Raw genomic sequence first — 27,523 nt, 5'->3', positions numbered from 1 at the left:
TAAATATAGGTAGTTCAGAGAGACATCATGACACACACCCCTCATTCCCTTACAGTCTCTTTAAATTATACAAAACAACCTGGGAAAATATGCAGGTCATAAAAAAATCACCAAAAAGGAGTGGAAATATTCAGTTTCTTGACTTAGTTACATTTGGGATTTGGGGGATTTTCAGGTGATGAAGATACTGAGGTTTTGTGATAAGTTCAGAACAAGTTCACTTGAGCCTTTGGGAATGCTTTCATTTGGACCCTGTTAAAAACTCTAATGTTACTATGTACATAATTAAAAAAAAGAATAAATTAATAGCTCCTCTTTAGGCCTTAATGTTGCCTCAATGTAAAAATGTTAGTATTTTCACAATGTCCTGATAGGTCAGATAGTAAAGGGAAGTGTCACTATTTGTTTCAACGTCCTGTTTTCCTGCCTGTTATTAACTGGTTAAAAGTTTATTGTGCTTATCACACATAAGGTTGAACTTAGATACTGTGACTGTTATGATACCTAGCCCAGAAAAGTTTGTTGGTCAGTGAAATGTGTGTGTACTTGTGTGTTTGTGTGCATGTGTGTGCACTCCTATGTGGCTGAGTTGACAAACGTGGCTGGGTCAGCTGGGATGAAAAGCCCTCAGCCTGTGACCTCATACCCCAGTTGCCATGGCATCTCTCTGTTTGTAATTGTCCCAGTTTTCTGGGGTGAAAATAATGAGCAGCATCTATCAGAGGCTGCCATCCCATCCTGTCCTGTCCCAGGCTATACCCTGACCTGGCAGTGCCACCCTGCTGAGCCCACCTTGCCCGGGGGCCAGGCCTGTTTGTTTGCCTTGCCCAAAGGATGACACTGTGCCGTGGAGACGGTGAGGTCGTGGCTGCCCCTGACCTGACCTCTCACCCCTCCTTCTGCTTAATGCCAGGGCACTGGGGGTGTGATGACTGGATAACACACATTTACTCACTTGGTTAGATAAATGAGCATGCACACACATATTCCAGCACATAGATTCACACGTGCATACACGCGCACACACGCACACACACACACACACACACACACACACAGGCAGAGAAACCACATTAACCCACACAGTCAAGCAAACTTTAAGATGTGATCTTTGCCGTGTCTCAGTTTCTCGCTGTGCTACATTTTCAACTGTTTGATGGATATAGGTGTTCTAGTCAACATTTGTTGGTTTTTGTCTGGAAAACCAACAACAAACAAGGTTTCCACAACAAAGAGATAAGTCTACTTGATGTGTAAGTGAAAGTTTACTTAATTGGAGCTGTAATCTGCCATGTTAGTGGAGCCAGAAAGATTCACCCCCTGCGTCCTCATTAAAAAAGTACAAGCCTACTTTTGAACAGTAAGTTAGAGAATTGATTAGAAAGCTAACGCCTGTTGTGATATCCATTTCTTTCATTGTTCTCTGCTGGCTCAATACGCCAGGCATTTTCACTGCGCATTCCAATTACCTTGGTGCAGATCAAGAAAAGTGCCAGATTAACTAGAGAAACCTTGCTAACACAAAGAGAATTCCTAACTTAACAAGATGTCTTTTCTCATTGATAAGCCCCGTCAGAATTTCCATGGCTTCCCTTTCTGAATAATTAGAAGGTTTGGATTTGAATACATATACAGAGACTTCAGGAATCATTAGATACAGTGTGCAATGCTCTGTTTAATATTTCACAAATTTCCTTTTTCAGTCAAGCCCATGAATATTTGTAATAGGTTCTTTCAACTTCCTTTTTCAAGCTCTTGCTCAAAAACACGTGAAGTAGAAAAAGTTTATGTTTACCCAGATTTGATATAATGTACAGTATGTTGCAACTGGTAGAACTCTTCTTGACATGCAAGTTAATAATTAAGCTTAGTTCATATGCTTAAATGGTGTGTCAACCCTTTTCTTCTAATGGGAGTTTTTAATGTTAATTTTACAATACAAGGTTAAGTCTTTGTACATAAAGTTTCACCAAACACTTAGTTTCTGCACTTTGCCCTTCCTCTCTCATCCAGGGTTGTGGTTGTCCCTGCTGTGATAACCAGTGTACTGTATTTATTGTCCTTCTGGGGCCACTTGTCTTTGTTAGCCAAGTTTAGACCTCTAATGGGCATCAGGAGCCTACAGAGGCAAAGATCCACCTTATTAGGGCCACTTACTTTCATGTCATTCACTATAGACTAGTTGGCATGGATGATTTGGCCTCACACAGTGCCTCACTAGTGTACATTTGCTGTGTGTGTCTCGTTTTTGTGGAGCTCTTGGGGCATTTTAAGCCTCATCGTTTAGGCTTCAGCAGCCTTAGTCGAAATGAGGAGGGCCCTTATGATAATGACCATCACCCTTCCCTGTATGCTAAATGACATTACATCTTTTCCCCTCAATTTGAGATTTAAAATAGATTAGTTTCCGAGAATAATGTCTTTTAGTAATGGAAACTCTTCAGAGGCTTGGCTGAAAATACACATTCACACATGGGCCCACACACACACACATACATCATGTTATTATCACACTCCAGGGGAAGTCTTATTAATCTTCAGTTTTCTTTTTTTTTTTTTTTTGCCCCTCTTCCTCATTTGGAGGCAGCTCATGAACAATTCAGCTTTTGCCTGCTAATGGTGTTTCACAAGGCTCTGTGGGATATCTTTTATACATCAATAAGGGCAATTATCAGCTTAACTGAGAAAGCAGTGTCGCCAGCTCAGCCATGCCCTTCTCTGCTGTGCTCTACACCAGTGCACTGTCTTGACATGTTTTAGTAAAGCAATGCACCAGCACTGTCAGAGTAAAAGGTTTTATTTACTGCTGGGCTGACCCATTAAAAGCAAAGCAGAATAAATATCTTACTACGATTAGGCACTTAACTTACAGGTTAAAGAGTGTAACAAATGGCAGCAAATTTATTTGAACAACTTTAACATGACACATGTGGCATGAGACATTTAGAGAATTCTGTTCTATTGTTAATTTGATAGCAGATGTCACTGCAAAGTCTTTAGCTTCTTATTAGACTGTTAAGTTAACACACACACACACACACACACACATATATATATATATATATTATTTAACAATTTTTTCTTGCTTTTATTTATTATTTCATTTACTATTTTCATGTTACAGATATTTTCTGTTGCCTCTCTCTTAAATAACAACTTAAAACACTTGGCACAAGATGGCACTACAGCCACGCTTACCCCCCGGGGATTCCAGTCCACCCCATCCCAACTGTCCTGCCCCCATGCCATTCTATTGTTCAGACAGGTTTGGTGTAGCGGGGGCAGCCGTGCACAGCTGGCAGCATTTGCAGCTTAACCCTTGATGCTAATGCTAATATAGGATTGGGCATGGAGCAGACATTGTGAGCCGTATGACCACTGGCAGGCAGGGGTTGAGAGGGGCGGGGAGTTGGTGGTAAGCTGATCCAGGCATGGATTAGTGGGCAACATGGCAGAGTTAGTTCACTGGAGAATGCCACCACTTGGGTTCAGATCCTGCTACGCTGATTAGATCAAGTCTGAGAGACATGATGTATTTGGGATTGAAGACTGTTATCAAAGTCAAACTCTGCACTATTGGGTTAGTCAGTATTAATTTAATATAATATCTATTAAGAGACTGAACTCAGAAATTCTGGATATTGCATTTTCATTTGGAAAGCACACATCCACATCCACTCTTCACTCAGTCCCTCCAGAGTAAGTCTGTGCAAAATAATCCTCGAGCCTTATTTCTTTTCCACAGTGCAGCAGAATCTCCCAGTCAATTTGAAGCAGCGCCCTATGGCCTCTATCCACTCTCATGCTCCAACCTTCATATCTTTGCCACCATCTCTACTGGTGCCAACCGTTGCTCCATCCCTCTGTTCTGTTGTTCAGTCCCCTTATTTGCTGCCCAGCCGTCCTCATCTGGTGAGACACCACCAGCTGGCCAGACAAACCTGAGGTAGTATAGTGGCTGTGGAGCACAGTTGCCCTCAGAGGCCCACAAGCCTTTGTGCTCGGTTCCCACAGCAGCTCCAAACCTCTGTTTATGAACAAGAGGGATCAGACCAGGGCTTATATTTATAACCACACCACCATGACCGCCGCCGCACCATCGCAGTAATCACCACTGTGCATTGAGCCTGAGTGGAGCAGACACTTGGCCCGCTCCAGATGGGCACTGGCCAGCTTGGCCCCTCAGCCCAGCAGCTCTGAACTGAAATCATAGATGGGCTTTGCCCCTGCCAGCTCTGAACTGGCAAAGCAGTTGTTCTGATCTAGGGGAGGAAAAAATAGGGAACATGATGATAATGTTTCAGCTTAATCATTTGAAAGGTCAATTTTGCTTTGTTCCCTCTTGTGCTTTGTACGGTGATTTGTGAGTGCAAGGTTTCAAATTGCTGGACTAATGTTCTCATGGAGAGTGTCTGTGTCATACATTTTGGCAGACTGTATGATTTTGTTTTAGACTGATGAATTTAAATGACTGCCAGAAATGCTATTTCTATTTCCAAACCAGAAAGATTAAAAGGCTTAGTGCTAGTCAGCTGTTTTTATTTTTATCTCTTTCTATGTAGAACTACTGATCTCTTCCTTTGTCAGCTAATTCTGGTTTTCTTTTTCTTTCCAAAATCTCTTTATTCAAAGCTTATTTGAGTCAAACAATTTGTCCCCAGACATGGGTATTTTACAAGGTCTTGGAAGAACTTTTTTTCCCCCACTTAAACAGATTTCTTTTCCTGTCTTGACCCCTGGAAAGACACATTTGTGGTGGCTAGAAATGGGGGGAAAAGTGAGGACCAGTCTCACCACACAGCCCACCACAACAACCTGACAATGCTACATTTCCTCACAGTTAGTGATCTAGCAGACACATCTAGCCAAGGCACATCAGCAAGTACACATCCCTTAAACTGTCTCTCTGCATGTCGAGGTCAGCTTCAGTGGTCCCGAGGTGGAGGAAAGTACACTCCACTGTGCCAGTTTAAACTTAGCCCACACTGACATGCCCATTTGAGGTTTTAGGTTGCGTTTCAATGGTTTTCTGTGGATGCCTTAAAAAAACGTCCATGGGGAGAATTAATGGGAGCTTTGGCAGTACAGTGGAGCCACAAGTAGGTGAAAGGCAAACAGAGCTTGCGGATTGGCCATGTCAGTCAAATGGCTGTAGAGCACTAGCCATTAGCTCATTAGCAGACTCCCAGCTCCGCAGTAGGCTACATGCTGGGTTTGGCTGGTGTGCATAAATGGTGAGGAGATGATAGTTATTTGCTGTCCAGACCATGGGAATGAGAAATAGCGGGACACTGAAAAAATAATGGGGATTGTCTCAGTTCTTTGAGACTAGGAGAGTTCATGATGATGTCATTTTATGGGGCTCATTGCTTCAATTATACATGGGTTTAAAGTCAACAGTGATCTCAACAGCATTATCAATACTTAAACTTCCATTTACTCAGAATTGGCATTTGCTCTCTTGAACCAGAGTGCAAAAACATTTTAAAGCACAGACACAAGGCCTGAAAACCAAACCTGTTAAGGATTAGATTGAAGGCCTCAGCATAAAGAGTAAATCCCATGGGATTGACTGGCATCAGCCAGACTGTATTTCTGACTCTTTGTAGACAAAGTTCACATTGACCCTCATCCATCTGACTAGTGTTGGTTGTGGACCTTAGCTTTACACTGAAAAAAAGTCTGCCTTAGAATCCAACTTGTACATTATATATATTGTACATTGTGATTTTTTTAAATTGTGGATTTCGTTAAACTTTATTCTGAAAGGTATAGTATCTCTATGCTGTAAGCAGGTATTTTGGCTGGAAGGTAGATGTTGTAGTTAGATAGGTAAGAAAGCAAAAATATTTGGAGAACAGAATCTGAGTTGTTTAATTCATCAATTAATTTCTTAAATGAAATTCAATTTCAGTTAATAAATGAATTACAAAAAGCAGGGATTATATTGTGTAGTTGAAGAAGTGTTAGCACAAACCATTTTTTGAAGAGTCAGTCTTCAGAGAAAGTAAGTTCACTTCAAAGTTAAAATTTCAGCAAGAAAAGTGGTTGTTGACAGCAGGAAGACTGGCCATCACCTCTGGTATTTGCTTGCCTCATATAATAGAAAAATAAGCAAACCTGTGGTCAACAAAATCACTTTCCAGTTCAGTTTGCTAACTTGTCCCAGGCTTGGCTCTTCACTGTTTTGTGTGTTTTGGATCATTGATTTATTATGATTTATATCACTTTTCCACAACCCACTCATCAGTTATTGTCATTCATATGTGATCTCGAAGGAGATCCTTGTGTGTGTATCTGGATTGCCTTTGGGTTTTTCATCATTTTAACTCCGCTAAAAAAGGGAAAAAAAATATTTAGAGAATGCAATTTGATTAGAGGCTAAAAGGTCTGTAGTAAGGCAAGTGGTGGCAGAACCAGTAAAGTGTATGTTTATCTGCAAGCATGTGTTTGCAAAAATCCTCTGTGCCTGTAGTCTGTAGATGTGAATGTGCCTCATCATTGCCTGTCTGGGAATGACAAAGGCGTGTACATGAATGCAGCCCAAGGCCCAGTTGTCTTGTCATCTGTCTAGTGTGTGTATGTGTGTATGTGCAGGGTTTGCAAAGCTTGTAGTGCCAGCTCCTGGATGTATGTGTGCGTGCGTGTGTGTGTGTGTGCTTTTGAGTGGAAGAGAATAAGATCAGGTTACGCTAGGGATAATCCTCCCAAAGCCGTTTTGTTCAGGTCTAAATCACTGGATATTACCCTACCCATAAGTGATTTTAATTGGTTGTCTCATATAACACACACTCCCGCCTAACGCTAATGCCGCCCTGTAATTGGCTGAAGGATGCCTCTGCCTGTTAAGTTCATGGGACAATAATGGTTTAGGTGGCAAAGTTACTGGATATTGGAAGTGATCAAAGGATCAGACTCTTAACCATTCCACATTCATTGTCTGGCTTTGGGGTTGTTTTAGGCCTAGGAGCTGGGTGTGTACAGTGTGTGCGTGCGTGCGTGCACATGTATGTGTATTTTTACAGGTCATAGTTGTATGAATGTCAGCATGTTTGTGAAGGGCTTTTGTCCATTGTCTAATTCACTGCTGTCTTGCTCGCTGGACTGGAGATACTACATATTGTCCTTTTGCCTCCTGCCTTCCCTAATTGAAGACTTGGCTCTCCAGATGATTCCAGATCTCTCAGTTACCATAGTGATCACGGTGGCTTTGATAACCATGGGTGGCTGTAATGCTGCCTCCTGCAGACTCCATTGACCACAGTTTGGCCAGCCATCTGGGTTTTCTAGCTGGCTGGCTTGGGAGACTTTGGTGCATGCTGGTTGGCTGCTGGCATGTTCAACCTGCCACTTGGCTTGTCCATTATCATGTTTTAGCAGGAGGATTCCAACACATTCTCATATAATTTTGCAATTCTTTAGCACTAAGTCTGGAACACATGTTGTGTATGTGGATAATGTGAAAATTACATCTTTACCATGAAATGATTATTAGACAATAACCCTAATTTTTTACCTATTCCATGTCCAAAAAGAGGAATTACTTTGCCATAATTGCTTCACTACATTTTTGAGAATTTTGTTGCAGAGTGACCGTGACTCTGTACTAGTACAACTTTTAAAGCGGAGTGTTGAGACTGAGTGTGTCTCTCCCAGTTAGCAACTTATGATGAGACGGTTCATTATTTCCTCTCTTCCCACTGCTCTACCACTAGCCCTCATGAGAGACCCCTTCTCTTCTGTCATCTGTTACAGATAAAGCTAAAAGCATCTATTTCTCTCTAATCCCCTTTAAGAGTGGTGCACCATTTATTTTTGCGAGGCCATTTGTCCCAGACAGTATACACTAACTAGACTAGACTGTGTGTACTGTACGCTGAAGCACTCACACATGCTCCCCCAGCCACCCACCCACAAAACCACCACTACCATCGCACAGGTGCATGTGTGCATGCCCTGACCTTGGGAGCAATGCAGAGCTTGTCTTTATGAGGCCTTGAGACATGGCATTTGTGGCATTTAACCCCCTCATCACTCTGTGACCCCCATTCACCCTCTCCCTCTGCTTTGTACTGTCATTCTCTTTCCACCCTCCTTCCTCTCTGCCCCTCTCCTTCACATTCTACTCTTCCTGCATATTCATCCTCTTCCACCTTCCTTGCTTCCTTGTTAAATTTCCTTCTGTCTCTGACTTCAGCCCTTTAACCTGGCAGGTAAACAGTCACGGTCCAGGTGTGTGTGTGTGTGTGTTTGTGTTTGTGTGCTGGGGGGGGAAACTAGACAGCCACAGAATGTACCCCCCTCCTCTATACACTGGGCTAGCGTGGAGAGGGTAGAGAGATCTTGACAAGGTCAGTGAGCTTTGTAGCTCATAATTACCCAGCCTGGGTCTACAGTAGATATGTCAGAGTTGCTGGACCATGCAGGGTTCACACAAAATAGAAGAAGAATCTGTAAGCTGAAAATGGTTAAAATGGATCTGTAGATGAATCTTAGACAAATGTACCCTGTCTGAACCTCTCTTTTTAGTGCTGGTTTTGTTTTCGCCTTTCTTTACAGTAAAAATAATTTATTTTGTTCAAATCAAATTATGAATTCTCCTTTGTGCAAGGCTGTAAGTCTTCCAAATGAAACAAGAAGATGTGTTGTTTGTCCAGAGAGGCACTTTTCCAATCTGATGCCCCCATCAGCAGTACGCCATCATTTGTAAGCAACCTCCAAAACCGTGACAGATTATAGACACAACAAATTTTTAGGCCGCAATGGCTTGGTTAAGTTTAGGCCCAAAAACGACTTGGTTAGGGAAAAATCATGGTCTGGGTTAAAATAGCTTCATGGTTAAGGTTTGGGGACCTTTGTCGTCATGGTTAAAATAGTAGCTACATGGTTAAGGTTGGGGAACAGTCGTGGTCAGGGTTAAAAGAAACCAATGTTGACTGCCAGCTGGATACAGGAACCGGTCTCCTGTGTTGAAGTCCAATGTTTTGTCGACCTGTCCATCACCCCAGCCCTCTCCTTTTGCTGACTTTGTGGTTGTATAACAACCTCTCCTACCTCCATCTTTGCTCTCAATGAACAAGAGTCATAATTCCTATAGCTGCTAGAGGTCCTTGTAACTTGAAGGTACAAATAAACATTCTGATTCGGTAGTTACTTGACCTTTTAGCCTGCTGTATAATTTAGGTTTGTTTAAAGTTTATTCATAATTAACATGAGTTTTTACAGAGTGATCTGTAAAAATGAGTAAGGCAAAATGCACGTTTGACTGCTAGATTAAAACATTCTCCTTCACTTTCTATTACTCGTGAACATGTTAAGGTGTTTTTTGAAATATATGTCTCAGGAGAAAAGTTTAAATAAATCAATTCAGAGGAGAGGCGGAGGTTTTTCTCACTCTGGTAAAGGTTAATGTCTCCGCAGTGCTGCTGCTGCTGTGAGGTACTAGCAGAGATGTGTATCCGATTGTTGCACGCACCTTAACACACTGCTGTCCTTTGTGGATTCCCAGTAAAACAGCCCTCACTCACCTGATGATTAACAAGATTTAAGATGGAGGAGGCCACATGGGGCCTCATTACCATCATAAATACTTATCCCACTGTTCCATTTTTTCCCCCAATTTTCAGTTTTTCTATGGCATGTTTAGAAGAATAAATGATAGAAAGATTGCTAGGAAAGTACCCAAGACGATGTAAGAGGAGGGGAATTTATGGTGTTTTGGGAACCACCCATCTCCTCCTCTCTCCTCTAAGATTGAGTCCCAAGGTGAAGCCTTTCTCTCTTCTACAGGTTCCCCTGTGGGCCCTACTATGGCCCCGTGGCCCCCTACTTCCCACCTTCCTTTCCCTTGGCACACACTCATATTTTTACAGCACCTGCGATTACAGTCCTCATCCACAGACACAACCACTAATGAGGAACTATAGTAGCTGCAGAGGAGGCTGCTCAGACAGGGATGAATAGTAGAGGAAGAGTGTAAGAGAAAGACTGAGTGAGAGACCCTGAGCTAATCATAAAACCTCTTTGAATCAGAGACAAATAGTGTAGTATAGTTCAATAGTTTTTTAAGTCTACCACAGTTTTACACTGCATTTCCTTTCATGTAAACTTTGCCAAGCAACAGCAGCAAAAAGTTATTTCCCAACACAACAACTTTTTAAAACTATCAACTGTCATACATGGTTTGAATGAGGGCAGAAAACCCTGCTTTACCCTGCTTTGCAGACCTGTGATTTTTCTGTCACAGTCCTGTAACTGTAACAGCGCAAAAGGGAACAGCTTGAACAAGCTGATGTGAATAAGTCTACGAACACATGGGTGAAACAATAGAACTTTAACGACATGTGATACATAGTCTCCTGACTTCCTCTGTGATTTCGCAAGATGCCAGTTCTCCGTTTTTCAAAGGGAATACTCAAAATGGTTATATCAGGATGAATCAAGACAAAGCTACGACATGACTCCTGTATCCAGTATGCCACTTTCATAGACATGGCTGGTGTTTTGATCTCCACTTGTACATCGGTGTCTTAAAAATGAAAAATAAAAAAGATTTTAAAAAAAATGGGAAATGTTTCACTTTAGTGTTGTTGAAAGATTCGACAGACAACCTTCATTAGACCAGTCGTTTGAGTTGCAGGTCACATAAGAGTCAAAAAATGTCCAATAGATGGGCTTTTCATTTTTGCTCATCTCTCCATCTGAAAACTTTTTTTACACTGTTGACCACTAATGCAATTTCAGCAGAAATAATAGAAATAATATTCCCAGAAATAATATAAGGTGACAGTACAAATATAAAATGACACTCAACCACAACCTCATATTTAATGTTACGATTTCTTAATCATACTCAGGCTCGGGCTTGTGTGTGTGTGTGTGGATTCATGTGACACAATCATCACTTTACCACATCTGGACCCACATCTGTAGTCGTGACAGTCAAGAGAACAGTAAATATATACTTGTATACCTCATTTAAAATAAGGCTCACTTCACCTTTTTCTATCTAATATACATTGGCATTACAAATACTCAGTATCATGTCATATTTTAATAAAACAACCTGCCTCTTGCACATATATGTGGAATCTTTTTGTCGCCATCTTCACATCAGTGTACTCGTGTTTGAACAGTGTGATAAGCCATAAAAGAGACGCTCTCCTTCACTGATACCGGTGCAATGCAAGCACTCCCATCTCTTTGGGGGATAGAAAGCCTAAGGCTGCATCCTGTTTTGGCAGCTGTAAAGATAGAAGTGCCTCTTCTTCGCTCTTCTGGCACTTTGCCTTCTGGGGGAAGAAGCTAGGGGACAGGTGGGGACCGACTGGCCCATGCCAGCTGACCTGTCAGCTTTAGACCCTGTGTGTTTGAATAAAAGCAGGGAGGTGAAGTGGGGGAAGTTTGGTGAGGGGATGATGGGGCCTTGTAGGGTATGCGTGCAGTGTCTGGTGTGTGTGTGTATGAGACAGAGTGAGAGAGAGAGGAGAGAAAGGGAGAGTAAAAGAGATGGAGGAACAGAGGATGACAAGGGAGGGAGACAGAACAGGATGGTACTGCTGATGGAGATGGGATGTGACAGTTCTCCCTGGGATTGTGTGATTAATTGGGATCAGGTCACCTCTTCAATGTCTGGACAGTAATGCTATGCAGTCTCATATGGCTATTTACATACAGTGGGCTCCCTGGGCTCCACACACACACACACATGCACGCGCCACAGAAACAAAACACACACTCCTGTATGTGGAATACTGTCATTATTTTTAGCTCAGATACTAGTCCAAGTTGTTGTCGTAGCAGCAGTGGAGCTTGTTGGTTTCCATGTTGTATTCAGATACAACTTTTTTTCTTGTTTTTCTTTTTCATATTTTCCTTGTGCTGGAACAAATATATGTACTTGACAAGAGCTCCTACTAAGAAAGTGGTTGTTGGTGCTGAAGTTCCTGTGTTACCTTTTGCAAACTCTGTCTCAAAGCACCAGCCCTTCTTTCAGAAGAGGGGATAAGATAGCAACCCAATGGAAAGCGCAGATACTAAGAAGACACATGGCACTGAATAATTTATGGCCCAGCAAAATAGAGACAGCCACTTGAAGTCCTGAGTAAGTAGGAGATATAGACAGTGGTGACATATCAAGCCACAATAAAGACACAGGGAACAGTGGAGAAGGCAGGGGGAAAACGTTCTGTGAATTTCCTGAGTTAAGAGTTTGTTTTGGTTTCCCTGCACTAGCTGCCTCTCTGTTTGAAAGTTGCATTGCTCTGCCTTGTTTACCAAGTCCTCTTGCTGCTCGCTCTGCCACACCGGGGATAGTACCCAGGTGAGCGCTGCTACACACAAGGAAGACAGAAGCCAGTGGCCCTTTGATTCTGGGCCGCTGGTTCCCTCAGATTAGCTATTCTCTCTATACCCTGACGAATCCACTGGCAGAGCAGCCAGTGTAACGGAGGGAGACACTTCCATCCCAATCGGGTGGCAGAGGCATGATGAGTTGCTGGCTGGTTGGCTGACTGACTAGCAGCCTTGTGGGCTGGCTGGCTGTCTGGCTTTTGGGCTGCCAGGTTGGGTGCTGGCTGCTTGCAGGCTAGGTGCCTATGACATGTAAGACTTGGCCCCCGTTGGGCACCGAGACAGACACCCCAGACGGCCGTTGGAGCTTCCAGGCCCCTCCAGTCTCTCCCCATTACACCTCAGCAGCACTGATGATGGCAGGTCGCGGCGGAGAAGCTGTCCTCATGCTGCCCGTCACATCCCCGCCACTTTCATCCCCTTGCTCACTTCAAAAGTGACATCTGTCATCACTAAGAAGCTCGGAAGCGCCGTGTTCCTGCGATGTGCTGCTTTGATGGTGATTTGGCCCCAGGCGTTTGTCATACATAACTTAGGTGGAGAACAATGTGAAATCAGACTTGGATTTATAAGGAGAAAAGGAGCCTAAGTACACTACAGGCGGGTAAAATCAAAATCACTCTAACCACTGGAGGGAGCGAATCAAAGTGCAGTGTGAGCTGGTAGAAGTATCGCTCGTTGCTTGTATCACAGTCTTGTCAGTTTTCTTCTTGTTCGCCTCGTTACTGTGTCCCCATCTGCGGAATGAAGCAGCTGCAGATGGCAACCGATCAGCCTGGTGGTATAACTATGTGCCAACTGGAGAACTTTCTGATTGTAGGCTTTTGGTCTGCACCCACAGCATACTTATAGCATACAACTGCAACCGACAACAGTATTATCAAAAACAACTCAGCTTGTCAACAGGGTTCATGAGGTACAGACTGCAGTCAGACATGCCACAAGTTAAGTGTAAAGCCTATTCGTCCGTGTTAAGTAAGCGTGCGTTGGGTGCTTGTGGAATAGGGATTGTAGTGTGCATTTGTGAGAAAGACAGAAAGAATGGGTGGTTGTGTAGCTTTCTGCGTGGCTCAGTGTGCTTTGTCAATATTTGCAAGTAGCATTGCAAATGTGTGTTTGTGTGTGTGGTTAGCTGTGTGTGGAGCAGTGAGGCTGTGTGCGAGGTGTGCAGCGCAAAGAGTTTGTGTGTACATGTGGCTATTTGTAAAGCTGAGATATGATGACCCTGACAATGCGTTTCAACAGAGCTGTCAAAAACACGCCTCTCTAACTGACCTTGTTTTGGCGTCAGTGATACTTGACCCCCCATCTTTAACAATGTCCAAATCAACTTCTGTATTCTTTATATCTGTCTATGTAACCTTTAGACCCAACTTCTCTCACTGTCTTTCTCAACCTCTAGCTCTCATTGTCTCTTTTTCTGTCGTGTTGTTTTTCTCTCCCTCCTATCTCCCTCTCTTTGGGGTTAACCCAGAGTTCAGCCATCCCTCTTTCTCACCTCTCTGTGACTGACAGGCCTGTCTTCCAGATGGCTGCCAGATTGCCAAGCTCTTTGTCAGTTCATATTAAGCTTTGTTTGATTAATGCATAATTTAAGGGCCCGTTAAGTTCTCGTCCACAAATATATGTGTATCCAATTAGCGCTGTTAGGCTATGTTACATCACCCCCTAACTATTTATTGTTGTTGTTTTTTTTCTTCTTTGCAGTTTTTTCTACTTATAGCTTCAGCTGGGGTAAAAACGCTGCAGCTCCACCTTTCTCATCTCTTCCTATTCTGTTAACATAAACTGTCAGTGGAACCGACATGGAACAGGATGATTAAACTTGTTTACCTCTCACTTTTGAATACACACATACATATTTGGAGGAGACTAAACATTTTGCGCATGTGTGTTTGTGTGTGTATGTATTTATGTGTTGCTGCGTGTGAGTGTGTGCCAAGACACAAGTAATTTGAACAAAACAAGGGTCAGACCTGGAGCTTGCTCAGATGGTTTTTCTTTGATTTAGCTCATCTGAATGAGCCTGTTCTTGATATAACCCGACAAACAGATAGGACATTGTACTAGAAGAGTCTAATTTCCTCTGCATACCAAAACAGAGCTTGTATTTTGTCTGCAACAGGTCGATGTTGAAGAAATACTAAAAGCCAAGCATGTACTCAATGAGCCTAAATCATCCTCTTTTTTTTTTTAATGCTGATTATCTAACCCTGAAAGACTGTAGTAGGACTGTATACCACTATGGGTCAGATTATGTTGAAATTCTTGGATCAATGAAGGCAAATGTTGGAAAAAAAAGAATATGTGTGACTATATGTGTGATTCATTGATAGAGAGTGGGTTGGTGGAGGTTTTTCAGGTTTCAAAGTGACAGTAGCAAAGTGATGGTGAGGGGACCAAAGCTAGGCCAAACTAGACACAATGCCCCTGGGCGGACAACACACTGGTGTCTGTTCAGGGCAGAACAGCCTGCAGGTAGTAAGGGTGAACAAAACACACACACACACACTCTCTCTCTCTCTCTCTCTCTCTCTCTCTCATTCTTCTTTCCCTTTCTGCCACAACATTAAAAATAAATTCATGCTTAACTTATTGTTCCCTCTCCCATACATAGGTGATTGTTATAGCAGAACATCTGTAGTGTGTGTGTGTGTGTGTATATATATATATATATATATATATATATATATATTTTTTTTTTTTTTTTTTTTAATGAGCCAATGGAAATACAGATGTGTGAGAATCTGCATAATTTATGTGTTGTCACAGAATAACAATATGTCTCTGGACTGAATTAATTTTCTTTTCTTAGTGGCTATAACTGAAAATGAGTAAAGAATTCAAAGGCTTTATCTCATGCCTCACTTGTAATGAAGGACAGGAAAATTTGAGGTAAGACCAGGAAGTAGCCTCTTATTTACTAATGGCTTTGTGTAAGACTGCTTTAAGGTATTTTTTAGTGGCTGTTTAATGGGAAGTAGAAGAAGCTGCAATCTTTATTGGCACAGCAACCCTCACTTCATAAAAATTACTTACATAACCAATTCCAATGGGATTAAATTCACAATGCCCTGGTAAAAATGACACCTCACCTCTTTGTGTAAAACTTGTCCTGTCCGAGGAGAACTTAAGTTGCACTGATTCTCAGTAAGCAAAGCACTCATGTTACGATCATGATTTTTTCTTTTACTTCCCTTAAGGTGAAATACTCAAATATAATTTTACTTGCTGCTGCAGTATAAGCACAATGACAGTCATACAGAAATAAATGTTGTGTTGCATAATCACATGACAGACCTATAATACCTAATCAGATTTCTTCAGCTGAAAAATAAACACAGTTTTGCTACATGCGGTGACTGAATGTAAAAGTCACATTCCCAAGTACTAGCTCATCAAGTTCAGTGCCGGTACACAAGGGAGGCGGGGGCCCACTTCAAACCGAGCCTGCCGAGCGCTGATGAAAGCGTCGCCTCGACGGCGCAAGCCACAACTTTCATTTGTTTAGCAAGAGCACTGACAGATCTATCAGTCATAAATATCCTGGAGAGAGTGATGGAGGAAGGAGGAGAAGAGAAGAAATGAGGGAATAACAGAGAGGGAGGAGAGTGAGACCTTCAGACATTTATAGTAGTGTGTGTGTATGTATGTACATGTGTGTACTTTACTCTTCATTAAAACAGAACTGCCGCTTGTCAGTGCCTGAATCCATCATTGTATCTCCGGTAGCTGTCATTGAGATGTAGCCTTACGAATGAGTTACACACCCACCCTCACTCATCACGATTGTCATATAAGATTCATTTGTACACATACATCTGAGAAAACCTCCCATACACACACACAGGCATGCAGATGTCCCCTGCCTTTTTTCGCCCGCCACGCTCCTGTGTCAGCTACACAGAGCAGAGTGCTGCAGTTTCAGATGTACGCAGCACGCAGAAGTCATGCATGATGCATCGCTCGTCTTGGGAGCAACATATTAATCAATGATAGAAACACAAAAACATTCTTTTGTGCTAATCATCAACACTGTGTTTGATCTACCCAGAGCTTTAATCTTGTCTTATGTGGACAGAAGCCTGCTTGCAGTTGAGCATGAGGAGCATTGTTGTAGGTGCATCACAGCCCTCTTAGCTGTGGACAAGTTTACACTGATTGTTTCATGTATCTAGGCCTGGGCTCCTGATGCCTGCAACGCTTTTGAACCTGGCCTTTTGTGTCCTCCAACAGAGCTTTTGTTCTAGATGAAACAGACTATGTATGGTCAGCACTGAGCTCCTGTACAACCAAGTGTCAGCTCCACCACGTGCACATGTACTCACACACACGCATTTGTGGAGATGAAGGCAAACAGCCATACACAAACAATTCACCTACACTGTAGGCAAGTTGGCATGTTGACCCATACTTGTGTACAACAGCATGTAAACCCATGCACACACATATTTATGGAGTGTGTGTGTGTGTGTGTGTGTGTGTGTGTGAGTGTGAGTGTGTGTGGACAGGGGCATCTGTTTTTTCTCAGCAATACAACATCCTACAAGAGCAATCTCAATTACAAGAGAGACTTCAGAATTAAAGTTTCATCTTACTGTAACACCATGGCCTCTTCACAGTACTGCTGTTTTTTTTTTAACAACACCACCATGCTTGCTCTCTCTGAGGGATTAAGTTTACTTTTATTTAAAAAGAAATTTAAAGTAGGAAGGAACTTGCTGAATATATCTGCCATTGTCCACACAAACAACCAGGTCTATCTGTAATGTTGATACTCAGATCCTCTGTTTGCAGTGATAGACAAAGAAAGCTACATTCCATTTTATATTGCAGGTATTTTACCGAATCTCTCATCCAGAGCGACTTAAAATGAGTGCAACGGTAGACCGAGTTTTAATTTATATTTGCAAACACTAGTAAAGTGTGTTAGGGTCAGTGCCACATCAGCCACACATCGCAATTGCGAGACAAACAAAGTAAAAGCCAGAGAGAAACAAATATGAGTTTTTCCTCCGGGGAAAATGGGATACATGTCGTAACATGACATTATATGATTTTAGTACTGATAAAGTAGATAAGTCCTTTCAGTAGTTTAAGATAATGCAGACAGTGTTTCTGTTACACTGACATGCCAGTGAAGGCTCATTTTGAGGAAAACCGCCACCCTGCACACACACAAATGTATAAACAAATTTTACATTTGAAAAAAACATGCTCCTTTATGTCTGGTGAGCCTTGTCAAATATTATACTTTAGACACCAAATTGAGTGTATATTCAGAAATAAAGTACTGCAGTGATACTGAAACATTTAATACACCTGTTTTATACTGAATTTGCAGTGAATCAAGAATCTTGGAAACAGAATCGCAACTCAAACATTAGACGCAGTTACAAAATAAGCGTACTCCCTGCCCTAAAAAATCTGTTTCTTAAAAGATGCATGTGTGACTACGACGGTGCAGGCTTTTGGTTGTTGTCTTTTTAGATGTGGCAGAATCTTGGCCACGCTTGTTCTGATGGTAATGGAACAAAAGCAAATACCAGGACTCTTTGTGCTTGGATGTGTTTGAAATAAAAGGGGGGCAGCAGGAGTCTCTCCTCAAATACTAGGGGTGGTGCATGAAAAAGTAAATGAGCATCCTAATATCGAGGTCTCTTAATTTTTCAGCAGATGTGATGAAGTGAGCTTCGACTGATGTTTCCTGAAAGTGGCAACACGTGTCCCTCTTACCCGGCTGGTGCAGTCCTCTCGTCTACAGATGTGTCGCTTGATGTACCCATCGAATGGCACACTGCGACTTAATAAAATATCACTCCTGCTTTGACAGGGAAGCCTTAATTGAGTCCCTTGTCAGTTTTATCAAACTGTGTGTTATCGTCGTTTGAAACTTTTTTCGTCTTTTTCGGTCCGTCTCTCTCTCTCTCTCTCTCTCTCTGTTATGGAATATGCTAGCAGTTGAATCCTCTGCAACCAAAAGAGAATGGGGGCGGGGTTGAGAAAAAAGGAAAAAAGTGAAAGAGAACAACACAGGAATTGAAAGAGAAATAAAGAGTAAGAGTAAAAGTGAGAGAGAGTCGGAAAGAGAGAGAGGAGAAGAAATAGCCAAGAGAGATGGTGCAGAGAAAGAGCCTTCGGAGGCTATCTTGTCATTGGATTCATAATTCAGGTTCATGATTTTAATTTCCCTCTGTTCTTATCAAAGGCTGGTGGAGCAGCAGGGGGAAGGCTGGTAGTTAGTTGGATAACTGCATATGAGATGAGCTGCAGCACTCAGTCACAATGCCTGGACGACATAATAGGGATGGAAATGTGCTGAGAAGAACAGAGTATCCAGTCATTCACTGTGACTTCCTCTTTCAACCAGCAAAAACCCACAAGCATGTGTTGTTTACAAAACCTCTTTTTTTGACATCATCTCCTGTTTTTTTTCCCTCAGAAGCCATAAGCAGTCCCTTGCCCCCCAAAGTATATTCAATCACACACACAGAGAACGACAATATGCTTGTGTAAAGCCTCATGAAAATACTGAAGATGAATAATAGATTCTGACTGTGTTTGGATGAAGTCTTTTGATTCGATAATATTTTCTTGTATGGCTGTTATAAAAATGCTGTTCTATCAAAGTGTATGTGTTTACTGCAATGTAGGAACACTGTCACAAAATAATACAGCCACTGGGCCAGTTTTTCCAGTTGGTAGGCAGCTTGTAAATGTGTATAGCAGTTTGGTCATACCAGTGTCAGGGTTCTTAAACATATCAAAAAAGGTACAAACTAAATAATATGGTCAGTATATGCCACCACTGCATTGCACATATTGCACAAACTTGCGGGGGAGACTGTCACTGCCCCCACTGAGATGGTTTCTCCCACAGCTCACCTTACTTTGAAGGCTCTACACACACACGCACACACACTCACACTGAAGATATTTTTTATCAGTTCCTTTTCTTATTCTTTTCTCCTCCCTCATTTTCATATTTCCCACTCTGTTATTCTCCCTCTCCTCCCTCTGTTTTTCTTTAGTCTCCCCCTACCTTGTCTCTCTTGATCTCTGTCTCTCTCACTCTTTACTTCCGTCTTTCTCTTTCCCTCTCACTCTATCTTTATTTCTTTGGCTTTAGTGCTTACAGGACTCAGTACTGCCACTGTACTTCTCAGTGAGCCATTTGATCATTAATTTAACACAGTTCCAGCAGTTAGTTTGACAGGTGTGAGTGCTTTCATCTCACTAGCGCTAAGCATTGCTGAATAAACAAGCTAACCCAGACCTATATGTTCAGTAAACAGGTGAGCTTGTAGTTTAATGCACCAATAGGTTGAGCAAGTGCGCCAACATGGGCTGCGATTTGGCCGGTGTCCTGCAAGTGTTAGTGCCCCACTCACTGCCTGCTAGATTCATATACACCCTAAATGTTTCCAGTCCTACAGCTGTATTATTAGTTCCAGGAAAGCCCCTACTCAACACTTCCATGGCCCATAACAGCAGTCCCATGTGGTATATGTACCATGTGTCATGCCACAGATAGTGTTGGTAAAATTATTTGTTGTTCGGTCAAGTTGATTTAATACCTTAAATACCTTTATGGCTTCTGGCAGTACCAACTACTATCTGGCCAAAGGATACATTTAATTTAATTTAGATTACCAGCAACAAGAAATGATGTGGTATTACCTTAACCCCAGTGAGTTGTACCTGGTTTACGCAGGCACAGATGAGGGTTATCAGTCATTTCCCATCATGGTCTCAAAAAATAAAAAAAATAAAAAAATAAAATAAAATAAATTGCATTCTCTCCGTAATGTCACTCTCTGACCAGCTCATAATCAGACCACTGACAAGATAGTCTTCTTGACAGCAGGCAACCAATCAGAGCATGAATGACGACCAGTGACTGTGACACATGGGAGAGAAAGTTAACTCCTGGACACCATGAACCTCACCAGAGCCACATGTGGTGCAAGCAGGATTAGGGAAGAGGGGACAAATCTCACATCTAGGGAGCTCAAACTTGGTAGTGGGAAGAGAAGAGTGTTGAGAAGAGTGGTCTGCAGTTAGACCCTTGTGACTCGCCTGGATTTGAATGTTGCACCGCCGTTAACTTTCACCGTGTCTTTCTGTCGACCTTTTTCTTCCTCAGTCTCTCTGATTATGTCTTCCTGTCCTCCCACTCTCCCCCCTTTTCACTTCAGCTGCAGATCATTAAAAACAGACCCTCTCCAATATTCAATATTTCCTCCGCTCTTAAACTCACCACCAGTTCTATTATTGAAGCATTCTTTTCATTTAGATGCTAAGGGTAACATTTTTTATTTATTATTTTTATATATCTATATGAATATGGTACGCACTGGATGGTCTGAAAGCCCAGGAAGTCAAGGGCCTCAGAGGAGACCAATGTTAGCTCTCCTGCATGGGCCTTTCACACCTTTTTTTCTGGTCTTCCAATGCCAAATCTGTCTGAATTATTGTAATGCAGAGAGTTATTTGCTGGTCAAGATTTAGTAATATTGCTGGAGCGGTTTGCAGTACACCACACTGTTGAACAATCATACAAAACCCATAAATTTTCCCTCTTTCATTCTTTCCTAGTAATACTCTAGTCCTCTTGTGTTTTCTCTCTCTCCAGCCTCTTTCTTTCTTTTTCCCTCCCTCTATCCCCGGAATAAAGGTCTGCTGGGGCATTTTTAAGACAGAGGCTTCCTGGACTATTTTGGTATCAAAGCTTTCAGGCACCAAGAGGCATGCTCTCTGAAGTTGACATGTAAGGAGAGGAGGGCCTTCCTCTCTCACTGGTTTGTAGGGGGTAGTGGGAGTGGGAAGGGGAGAGCACTCAGTAGCCCTGCCAGGAGCGATCTCTACTGGGGATATGAGCCTCAAACACTCCCCTTCAAGCATCAGAGCCTCCCCAGCCATTGTGGAGGCTTACGTCTCATATGTTCGGTGCCCAATTGACTGTATGTAGATGTATGGTGGTTGTGGGTACATGCATACATTTATGTGTTTGTGAATCTTCACATAAGCACTGAGTTGTGGTGGTGCTTTTGAGTGTTGTAACACAGTGCAATTGTTTCCCAAATTTTCTATTTTTGACAGAAATAAAGCTTCACAAAGCAACTTTATACATTGGTGGCCCCAAATGGCAGCAGGATGTAACTGTTAGATTGTTTTCAAAATATATGATGATGAGAATCAGTCTAAACTATATTTGTTTTAATAGCAGATGATGGTGTGCATGTGGCATGTAGCCACTCCAGCTTTCTCTAAGTTTGTGTATAAGAAACTTCTAATCAATAACACTTTTATATTTGAATCCAGATGCCTCATTTATCACTTTTGTGTGCGACCAATATACTATCTGTGACACTGCCTGACATTAGAAATTAATTTGGGCAAACATGGTCAATTTTAGTCTCTGACTGGTGAACGGGAATTTTGTGTCTATGCAGCTCCATTTTTAGGATGATTAGATGTTGTATTTTTACATAAAAATCTTGCCTTCAGCTTTAATGCGACTTTAACCAGCTCCAGCCCTATGTGGTAGACTGTTGTCCAGATGACCTCCTCTATTTTTTTTTTCCTCTCCATGCTGAGGAAGTCCAGCCTACAGAGGATCTGACTGTGAATCGGTCTGACCTGGCTAGTCTCTCTACCAACACACTGCTCCCTGATTCATCTGCTGCCAACCCCTTCAAGTTATTCATCTGGAAGAAATATGCATTCATCATTGTATTTTTAATCACACCAAATAGATAGACAAAGAGAATGCCTTAGGGAGAGGGGGAGCAATCTACAATTCCCAGAGCTCAGATGGTATTCCTGCCCTGCATCGCCAAACATTCCCCAAATTGACTCTGAATGAATTTATTTTTAATGTGTGGAAGATGCTCTACCACAGAGAATAGAGATGGTGTGTATATGAGTTTATGTGTGTTTGTGTTCTTGTCTGTCTGCTGCGTAATAGCATGTTTCTGTGTGGATTTGCTTGTGAGCTTGTGTGTTTGTGTGCGCTTGTATCAGTAACGCAATTGCACATTGTGTACACATTTACCTGCATTCGTGGCTGGATGCAAGTGTGTGTGTGGTTTTTGCCTTTTATGTGTATATTCATGTACACATATGTTTTTCAAGATAACAGAGGAAAAAATGAACAGGAAAGCAAGACTAGATTGTGACCTCAACAGAACACCGAATGTTACATTTGTCTTAGTATTATACATGATGAAATTCTTCTCACAAACCCACCACACAACTATTAAAGTCTCCATCACATAATCCCTGTTTGACCCATCTCCTTCCCAATCAAAGCTTGGTATTGTAGTCGAGCTGTTTGGCCTAGCCAACCCTGAACAAATGAGCAAGCTCATCCCTCCATTCTCCATTCCATTGTATTCATTAATAAATTAATTTATCAGCTCGTCTTGGTTCCAGCCTAATTGAGTCCCATTGCAGCTTTCTAAGTAGGACACGTACCGATCCGACAAATGGAATGGTATCCGGCCCTCGGTCCTTTGGGCTATGCCTTGGCCCTGTACCCTGGAACACACTGCTTTGTTAGTTGCTCCGTGTGTGTGTGTGTGTGTCTGTGCCTGTGCCTGTGTGTGAGTTTGAGTGAGGATAGATCTGATACCTCTTTCATCTGCTTTGAGCTATCTGTTGATTATCTCAGTGCAGTGTGGTCATATTATTTGTTAGCTGGGACAGATTGGAGGATGGGGGTCGCTCTGGGAGGATAGGAAGAGAGGGAGAAGAGCAGAGGGAGGAAGGAGGCTCCCTGTTACCCCATTAGAGATGAGCCCCCACTGTGTTGTGTCACTGCATATACACATACACAAATGCACAAGTCTGTGCACACGCACACGCACTGCAAACAGATGTGGGCTCACAGAAGAGGGAGGGCCTTCTATAGCTTAATGCCATTACATTAAATTTTAAATAATGTTATGCAAATCAGAAATGACAGGAGATTATCTCCTTGGGACCTTGAAAGGGATTCGTCAGTTCTTATTCCAATAGCCCTGGAAAATAGCCCAGACATCCTGAGTGGAGAAATATGGCAGGGCGTGACGGAGCCCGCCGCTGCTGAAAGAGGAGACCGTGAGAAAAGGCCCCAAGTGTTGGCTATTAAAATCAATTTACCCAGGAAGTCAATGAAGAGAAATCCCTTAGTAAAGGCACCTCCCAGGACAGCTCAGGGGTCCTGGAAGAAGAGCACAGGCGGGTGTGACTGCCGCATGCCAAGGTGAAAGCAACACACGCCAGAGGAAGGAGGAAGGGAAAGGGGAGTCAGAGAGGTTGAGGACTGGCTTTCATGTTTTCCCCTCATGCCTGTTTTTATCTGCACAGCCCTGTGCCGAATGTGCAAGATGGTTTTAAAGAGCTCTGCCTGGCGTGGATGCTTCCTGTCTGCAACACTTCTGATGGTGATGGAGAAGTTCTTTGTTGTAAGAATTGGATGTAGAGGAGAATCAATGTGCTGTAAGGGAGTGATGGAGATCTTGTGGTTTGTTGTCCATCTACCAAGTGCCAGTATGTAGTGACACATTGAATGCACATCATAATGGGAGACTTAAAGGAGGTCCAGTGCTCATTGCATGAGTCCTCCATTGTCCTCCTCCTGCCGTCGACATCCCTCTCCCTCCCCTTCTCCACTCTCACTGCAGGCCAGGAGTGCGGCAGCCATGCTTGCACAACACCCAGTCTCAATATTGTGTTAGGGACAGAGCCATCCATTACTGAGCAAACAAAGTCTTGTCTGTCTTCAGTGCTTTGGGCCAACAATTAAAGACATCCTGCCAGCACAGGGGCACTGAAGGGGGGGTGGGGGACCAGACCTTATCAGAGCCATTCCATCAAATATTGATGAACCTAATTGAGGTTTTTAGGCACTACAAAGCTTCCTGAAGAGTGTATCTGTTTTTTATGACAAAGTACAGTCGTGGTCTACTGGAACAGACAGCGAGAAGAATCTTGTGTGTAAATTGCATGTTATGTAGACTAACTGCAGGCAATTGCATGTTATTGAGATGGAAGATGAGGCAGAAACTTGTACCAATGAAATTCTTCTCCCACGGATGGAAAGTATGTCAACACCAAGTTATTGTAACAGACACTTTATTATGTTATATCTCAAAGAGAAATGTATGAGGAATATTTGAAATTATGATCATGTCATGATATTTTTATTCTCCTCTTTTTGAATATTCTTTCCTATTCTGTTAGAAAACAGAAATAGCATCTGGGCTCCCTTTTGGTGTATATGTTTTCCCATCTCTCTCTCTCTCTCTCTCTATCTCTTTCAGTCATTTTGAGATAATGTAGGATTATGTTTCAATCTTTTTTGCTTGAAATATAAAACTTTACTGCTGCACTTCTTATCCCTCTCTGTCTCTCAGTGCCAGTCCCTGGTGACACCAGCCTGAGAATGGCAGCTTTAATTTGCAGGAAAACAAGTTGAGAATATTGATTTCAAAAAGTGCTCTCTTCTCCCCCTTGGAAAAAAGGAAGGAAAAAAAAACTGTCTGCTATGTGAAAATCTGTAGCCTTCAATTAAGTGGGGCTTGTAGGTGTGTGTGTTTTCATTTGGGCACGGTGTTCACTTGAAATGATACATTAAAGGCTGTGTTTTACTTCAATCAGACTGTGAAAATATACACACAGACCTAAGTGTCTCTTGAAGGGCTCCGATGTTGGCACACACACCCCGCCACCATACAGCACCAGACAGATGGGCGGTATTTATCTTAGAATAAGAACCATGTTCTCCTGCTCCAAGAAGGGAAAACACTGCCTTTCCCACTTCTGAAGACGACACGTGTCCTGGAATTCATGTCAGTTGATGTTCACAGGTCTCAAGTCTCACTTCCCCTCCCTAAGACTTTTTGTAAAGCACAATAATCTTATGCAGCCTTTTTTCCCCATGCACAAAACAGAAATCAGAGCTTTGCTCCTTGGCTCCATCCCCACGCTGGACTGTTGAACCACTGCGTTTCTATTTATTTCAACTCACAATAAACCTACAGCAATTCATTTGATCTTATTTGGTGAATAGTCAGTCCCTGTGGTAAGGCTTATCCCCTTTAATGCAAGGCCTATTTGGGGTTCTGATCTGGTGCTTAGGGCCAGGCAGAGTTGGGTATCAACGCAGGGACTGACTGGAGCTAGTGGTTGTAACACACCATCCCAGAGGCTTTGGAAGTCATCCTGCTAATACAGACATGACTAAAGCTCCCTATCATCCCCCACAGAATGACACGGCACGGCTCCAAGACTTAACTCTTACAAAGAGCTTAAATATCTTAGATGTGTAATGCATAATGGAGGTGTGTTCTGTACTTTGGGGTGTAGAGTACTCCCATCGCTATACTAGGCTGTACTACAATAGCATGCTGGCTTGCTCATCATATCACACAGCAGTGTCAATAGTAAGAAGTGCATGCAGATGGCTAAATAATATGAAGATGAAGGCCAAAGTGATAGTAAAAAAAGATGAAGGATGTTTCAAAGTATGTCCATGCCCTTTTTTTGTGAAAAGAACAATTTTTAGTTAACAGCAATACCTTCCTCTGTAGAGTAACTCAGGACCACATTCATTCTCCATTTTCCCTTTGTTTCTCTTTTTGTCTCTACCAGTATCCCAGCCTGTCTGTGTGTGTGTGTGTGTGTGTGTGTGTGTGTGTGTGTGTGTGTGTGTGTGTGTGTGTGTGTGTGTCATGTGTTCCTCTGTGTTTGTATACACTGTGTGCTCAAGTTTGCTGAAAAGGGGGTTGGAAGCTCCCCTAGTGGCTCCTCCAGAGAATTACCTTTGAGAGCATCACTCTGCTCAGCAGCAAACACACTAATGGCAAGAAAAATAGCAACCACATTCCTTTTTTGTTTCCATATCAGCATATCAACTGTGTACCTTCTATTTTTGTTTGCTTACATATATATGTAGAGGGAAAGACTTGTTTGTGAAACATAGTGTAAGCTCAAAAAGGGTGTAGGTATTTAGTGTTTGCAATTCAAGTACAATGTTCTCATCAGCTACTACTAAATAAAATAAAAGTGTTAAGGGAGAGAGTTGTTTATTTTCATATACATGATTTTCAACTTGCAAGATGATAATTTTTTTTGCCTTCACTACTGCTATGATTCAACCTAATATATTCTGTTAAGTGCTGAGAAAAATAGGCTGCACTATATTGCTGTGGATATTAACAAATAATAATGTGATCTACTCATTTTTAACTTTGATATTAATGTTTCACAGTTGAAACACAGTATTTTGGGGATGCAAACATACGCAGGCCAAACCAAGAAGCAAACGCCTACATACAAAGTTGGCAGTTAAATCTAAATTTAATCAATGACCAGTCATTTAGACCGAAGAGCTGCAAGTTCCAAGTGTGTGTGTGTGTGTGTGTGTGTGTGTGTCTGATGGCAGTAGATAGCTTTCCATCAAGCCTATAAGTAATCAAGCCCTCTGATTAATGCAATGTAAATGAGGTACATGGAAACATGCAGGAGGGTATACAGTATGTATGTCAGTGTGTGGTTTGCATGCACGAATGTATGTATCAACATGTTCCTATGGCTGTGTTACGCATCTTAATTGAGCCTCAGGCTAAACACAAAGTGGTCCATCATCTCTGGCGTCCACCTCATGCTATTATGAGCTCAAAGAAGTGAATGGTCTCCCTTGGCAGGACATGACTGATAAGGCTATGGCAACTTGTTATCTACACCTCACCTTTCATTTGTCTTAATCTGTAAGTGGACTTAACATCATATGAGTGTGAGTGTGTGAGAGGAAGGGGGCAGGGAGGGAGGTGCTGTGCTGTCCTGATGTGTTTGTTCTAAATTGATTACCTGCTTCCTCTTTTTTTCATCATCTTGTTCTTACTCTTTGCATGTGCTGCTGGCCAGCTGATTGTATCAGGAAGCGGTCAGCAGCCCAGGATATTTCAATTTCATTGGATTTAAAGAGGACTGGGAGGAGGTGTGCACATTAGCGCCTCAATACAATCACATTTGTCAGCATGATCCTTTTTAAGTGCATTTCAATTAAGCCGTGATTCTTTGATTTTATTATGCCCCGGCCTTGCCTGCAAAATGCTCACTGCTGGTTGAACAAGGCTCTGTCTAATGTACACAATTTAATTTTCTTAATTGAGCTAACGTGCTT

At 42.3% G+C, this 27,523-nt stretch overlaps 1 long non-coding RNA gene across 1 annotated transcript in view; it reads left to right on the top strand.

Moving 5' to 3' along the window:
* Window positions 1-18,193, top strand: part of LOC108877041 (uncharacterized) — a 67,938-nt gene extending 49,745 nt beyond the window's left edge. Inside the window, exon 4 of the long non-coding RNA XR_001960061.2 lies at window positions 18,025-18,193. This is a non-coding gene — a long non-coding RNA (uncharacterized LOC108877041). The remainder of the gene's footprint in view (window positions 1-18,024) is intronic.
* Window positions 18,194-27,523: the final 9,330 nt, after the last annotated feature.

Source organism: Lates calcarifer, linkage group LG2 (genome assembly GCF_001640805.2).
Source record: "Lates calcarifer isolate ASB-BC8 linkage group LG2, TLL_Latcal_v3, whole genome shotgun sequence".
Classification (NCBI taxonomy): domain Eukaryota; kingdom Metazoa; phylum Chordata; class Actinopteri; family Centropomidae; genus Lates; species Lates calcarifer.
This window is presented reverse-complemented; position numbering and strand designations above follow the sequence as displayed.